At 38.8% G+C, this 6,000-nt stretch overlaps 1 long non-coding RNA gene across 1 annotated transcript; it reads right to left on the bottom strand.

Annotated features, from left to right (window-relative positions):
* Window positions 1-277: 277 nt before the first annotated feature.
* LOC310725509 lies at window positions 278-5,924 on the bottom strand. Its single transcript, XR_014533386.1, has 5 exons — window positions 5,836-5,924; window positions 5,221-5,312; window positions 4,377-4,944; window positions 519-702; window positions 278-292 (listed from the first exon to the last, which is right to left on the bottom strand). It is a non-coding gene; the product is annotated as an uncharacterized lncRNA (long non-coding RNA).
* Window positions 5,925-6,000: the final 76 nt, after the last annotated feature.

Here is a 6,000-nt window from a genome sequence, read left to right as displayed (position 1 = left end):
AATTCATATCAAACAGATCTAATACAGGACTTTAGTAGAAAACATGCTAATCATGCTATACAGATGTTATTCAGATCCAAACAGTTTAAAGCACAAACCCTGCATGACAGAATCTTCCCAAAGACTGAGAACAGGTCAAAAAGGGCCATGCTGTCAATCTTCTCCAGGTCCAAGTTCTTGATGAACAAGTTCCCGATGCTTTTTCTCATGGTGGAATCCCTCTGAGACCACATGACTCTCATAGGGTTCCCCATAAGGAGCTCACAATTAAGTGTTGCCAACGCTCGCTCAGCTGAGGAAACAAAATTCATTACAGGTCATTCATTTCAGTAAAAAAGACTGGGGAAAGATGGGTGAGGAGAAAACACTCTCAAATTTTATTTAAGGCACAAAACCTGACCATATTCACATAATAAAGTAGTAAAATAATACAGAAATTACTCCTGGAGTATTAAGTAGACAATAAACTGGTGTAGATGCAGAAATAGTGTATCGGGGTTTAATGAGGATTTAATCACCATCGGCTCGCTGGTAAAAGTTGACGTAGGCGTAACTGAGTGAAACGCCGGTGTTCCAGTTCCTGCAGATCCGGATGGAGTGAACGTGGCCCACAGAGCTGAATTTCTCCATCAGCATGTTTTCTGTCACTTCATGGTGCAGATCACCAACATACAGTGCTGAAATACTCGAATTCATTTTTATCTAAAAAAAACAACAAACAAACAAACAAACTGTCAGTTATAAACAAGAGAATAAACACCAAACCAAACCTACAGTCTTAAACAGAAAAACATCAGTATGAGTGAACTACAATCAGTTTCTACTCTGAAATGTTGAAAGATTGTAAAACATACAGGTTTAAAAGATCTTACATTTCTACATTTCTCAGTACAGAAATAAAGTTAACAAAAAGCACAAAACAGTCTAAAACGTATTCAGAATAACTATATATATAGCAAAGCTACTTATCAGGTACCTAATAGACAGTAGTAGATGAATAGTTATAATGTTTATCAGTCGCTGCTGCTGCTTTTATTGCTTCTGTGTGTTTGTTTGATGGTTGTCAAGGAGATACTAGAATTTTGATGATGACGTCATAGAAACGTTTTTGCAGTATCACTCTGGTCACATGACCAGTTGGACACATGAATCACAGACACTTAAATCGCAAACACTATAGAAATATTATTTTAATACAAAACTAACTTCAAATATCAATAAGATAAAAATAAAAATGGTCCTGAATCCTGCATGTACACAAAACAGACCATTCATTCATTCATTAATTTTCTCCCGCTTATCCGTAATTCGGGTCGCGGGGGCAGCAGTCTAAGCAGGCCCCCGCCTTCGACTGCTGCCCAATCCTCACAGCACCGACCCTTACGGTCCCTCCTGCAGGTGGTGAGCCCACGGGAAGGCGGCCCCACGTCACTCCGACGTCACGGACCTTGATATTTCCCTCGTAAGGGACCAATGAATTCCATTTAAAATGCTTAAAAATGGTCCTGAATCCTGCATGTACACAAAACAGACCAATGAATCCCATTTAAAATGCTTTCAGTGATTCTACATCCTGCGCCTGATCTACACTGTGTGGACAAATGTATTGAGTCTAAATCTGACTAAAAAAATTAAGATTAAAAAAGCGATAATATTTCCAGAAATGTTGCAGTGAGCAGAAATGGACATTTCGGCTAATGGTGTAGGAGACATCATCATTAGCCTCATGCTAGCCGTGTTTGCTAGCGCTGTTTTTGTGTTAGCTAGTTTCTTAGAAAATTTTACTAAAAGTTGATCAAAAGACAAATACATTCGTTATTAAGACCCTTATAGTTTATTTATAGCGCACTAAATGCAGAATATTTAGACCGACGATGAAAACTATTGAAGCTAAGATTATTTAGCCGGCTAATTAGCCTAGCTCAGTGGTTCTCAAAGATATGACAGGTGGGGCGCAATGAACGGCAGGATTTATTTATTTATTTGTTCTTCATTTATTTGTGACATTGACCACAAAAAAAACAAGCATGTAATTCAGCACAAGCAGACAAAAAAGGTAGATGGTGGGAGCTTAAACCAAAAATTCAGCCTTAAAGAAAATATAACTGTTTTATCCTGTTCCTTTTGCCACATCTCATCTCTGAGACTTTTCAGATGTTGCTACACTGAAAACTAAATACAGATCTCAGCTCAATATTGAACATGACTTGAAAGTGACAGTATCAAGTCTACAACCCCGTTTTGAAAAGATTTATGAAATGATTTTGCTCTATTTTGCACAGACTGCAAAGTGACAGAAAGTCCAAGAGATAACACAACTACACCTTTATTTTCTCTATTTTTGTTTTTGATGCTAGTTGATGTTCATTTAGAATTGGATAGTTCAATAAATTATTCATTTTTTAAACTTAAAGAATTTCATTATCCTTTTTTGAGGTGACGGAGGACAGGTGGGTTTAAAAATCCACCCCTCTGAAGTGGTAAATGGCAGAAAAAAATTGAGAATCACTGCATTAAAACACAAACAGAAGTCACATTAGTACAGAATGGAGCATAAAGCACGTCCTGATAGTGCCGCTAGAGGGCAGTGTGAGACTGAGAGTTGAGGATGTGAGCTGTGTGAAGCTGGAGATCAATAGTCTGTTAAGGGGTGGGAAGAGGGGAAAAAAAGGGGAAGGAGGGACAAGAGAAAAAAGAGAAAGAAAAAATAGAAAAATGGAAGAAAAAGAAAGGAAATGGAAAAATGATGGACATTTGTTATGGTTTTAGCAAACTGCCTTTTTATCTGCTTCCCAGGGAGAATCTCTGATGTGAATGAAGCCGGTTCGAATCTTACCTCAGACACCGCTGAAATCCCCTTTTATACGTCATTATATGATAATATGATTATATGATAATGACATATAAAGGTATTTTTAAATTACATAAAAGTGCAGGCTGTATAATGGTGGGGGTGGAGGTAGAGGGCACTACAGCAGTAGGAGTGGAGTAAAGCAGGTGGAACAATTAAATACCATATTTGGATCCAAATGAGGTTTCTTAATGAGGGGCTTAATAACTGCTAACTTGAGGGATTTATGGACGTGACCTAAAGATAGTGAGGAGTTAATAATATTGAGAAGAGGCTCACCAGCTGTATGTAACACTTCCTTCAATAGATGAGTAGGAATGGGATCTAACTGACATGTTGTTGATTTAGCTTTGGTAATAACATCATACAGCTCTTCCTGTCCTGTACATGTAAAACAGTGTAGTTGTGGAGTTGTAGGTGAGATTGTGTCAGGAGATGCTGTCAGAGGTTGGACCGCCACAATTGTTTTTCTAATGCTATACATTTTTTCAGTGAAGAAATTCATAAAGTCCTCACTACTAAACTGTGATGGAACACATTTTTCAGATCCCTGATTTGTAGTTAATTTAGCTACTGTGGTAAAAAGGAACCTGGGATTGTTTTTGTTGTTTTCTATGAGTTTGTTTAGGTGTTCAGCTCTAGCAGCTTTTAGCGCCTGTCTGTAGCTGAGCATACTGTCTTTATACGCAATTCTAAATACCTCCAATTAAGTTTTCCTCCATTTTCTCTCCAGATTACGTGCTGTTCTCTTGAGGGCATGCGTATGACTATTATACCAAGGTGCAGGTGCTTGTTCTCTAACCTTTTTTAACCGGATGGGGGCAACAGTGTCTAATGTGCTAGTGAGGATAAGGTCTATGTTGTTAGTCATTTCATCAAGATTATTAGCAGTTATGGGTTTAGTGAGGAATTGAGATAAATCAGGCAGGTTATTTATGAATCTGTCCTTAGTGGTCTGAACAATAGTCCTACCAAGTCGATAACGTGGTGAAACACGGCTAATCTGCTCTACCGGTAGTGTGTACAGTATGAGGTAATGGTCAGTGATGTCATCACTCTGAGGTAAAATATCTATATCAGTGATGTCTGCTCCGTGGGATATTATTAAGTCTAGTGTGTGGTTAAAACGATGAGTTGGTCTGGTGACGTTTTGTTTAACCCCAAAAGAGTTTAATAAGTCGACAAATGATAATCCTAGAGCATCGTTTACATCATCTACATGAATATTAAAATCTCCTACAAGCAGCACTTTATCATTGTGATCATCTCATTTACAATCAGTGCTTTGGGTGCAAGTGATCTGATGTTTCAAAAGACCAAACTTTAGAACTTTTTGGTGTTTGTTTATCTGGCATTTTTCAGTTTTAACTGCAATAAGATTATTTCTGGATCTTGTGTATTTAATTCTTGGTTTTACTACATGAGGAATAGATACGGTTTCTATAAACTGGACTGTGTGTGAACTTGTAACTATTTGGTTTGTTGTATAAATGTTCTCATAGTCGTAAATTTCCTGATGTCTTACCAGTCAGATGGTGTGAAGTATCCTAGAGATGTTATCTGATAGCACTGCTGCTCCAACTCTGCTGGGGTGCAGGCCATCAGGGCGGAAGAACCTCGGACGCTCCCAGAAACAGTTCCAGTTATTAATAAAGAGAAGTTTGTGCTCTCGACACCATGACTGTAACCATTCATTTAGTGCAAAGAGTCTACTAAACTTCTCAGCCCCTCGCTGGTAAGTGGGAAGAGGTCCTGACACTATGATCCTCGTTGTGGGTGATGTGCTGCGTTCCGTCTCCACCAGGATCCTGAAATCCCTCTTTAAGATCTCCGTTTGCCTCAGCCGGGTGTCGTTCGTTCCGGCATGAAGAACAACCACTCCGAAGTTCTCGTTCAGGATCGCGGGTACCTGCGCAGCGACATCCAGAACATGAGCACCAGGAAAACAGCGAGTGTGCACCTTACCTTTGTCTCCGGTAGCGCGGACATGACGGACGATGGAATCTCCAAGAATCACAGTATGGCGTTCCTTCTCGCGGAGATTTCATCCATGGTTTCATCCACATCATGACCTGCCCCCATCCTGCTGCCACCTAAAAAGATAAATAAATAACAACAATCTGCACTTACTTTATCTTTAATAAGAATTTACAGTAAATACATTTACAAATAAATACATAAATAAAATATAAAAATAAATAATAATAAATTGGCAATTCACACAACAAACAAATTAAATACATTTTTCAGTATGCACACACACACACACACACACACACACACACACACACACACATACATTTAAATCGCTATCTCTCTAATCACACTTAATTCCTGCAGGATTAATTACAGGTTGGGTGACCTCTAACCTCTCGTGTGGTGCTGATGTTCCTCCTCAGAAGTCCGTCTGCTGCCTGAAGTCTCAGCTCCACCCTCTTCAGGTCATCAGACTTCATCAGGGCTGTCAATTAAACAAAACCTATGTTTATCTACACTTATGATACCAGGACGAGAAAAAACCCTCTGAAGATGTTCTTCTTAAAGGCAACATTTGTGCTGGTTTAGAAATAAAACTGCATCAAGTCTACCCACCAACACACTGCTTTTTACAGCACAAACACAAACACTTTTCTCTTTTCTGATCAGACGAGCTGCCATTTGAGTTCACTGACAATGTTCTTATACTAACAAATGAAATTGATCACAGTATGATTTTTAACCCATATTGATTATTGCACATTTTTAAAAGCCCTCTGTAACAACCAGCCAAAAATATGCCGAGTCAAGCGATTAGATCAGACATAAACAATAGTATTTCAAAGCAATTTTCAAGCGAAATGATTTCATAAAATAACTATGCTGTCACTTTTACTCAGCTCTTCTATTATTATTACTCAAGTAGTAGAAAATCTACTGCCCACTGGATCCTGTTTGGTCCAGATCTTCCAGTGGAGTCTAAATCTAGTGTGCAGCCAACAGCTCACCTGCTCAGTAATGAAGTTGTTCCCATCCACGGTTTCAGGAAGAAAATCAGCCCAGCTCAGTTTAGAGTCCCTCCATAAGGCCTTCACTTCCTTTTGGCTCTAAAGTGAAGAAAAACACAGCAATGACTTGAACAAAAAAGAACCTTTTTCAACTAGTATGACAAA

Source organism: Silurus aristotelis, assembly GCF_946808225.1.
Source record: "Silurus aristotelis genome assembly, chromosome: 1".
Lineage (NCBI taxonomy): Eukaryota > Metazoa > Chordata > Actinopteri > Siluriformes > Siluridae > Silurus > Silurus aristotelis.
The sequence above is the reverse complement of the archived record's forward strand: the minus strand, read 5'-3'. Positions and strand labels throughout refer to the sequence as shown.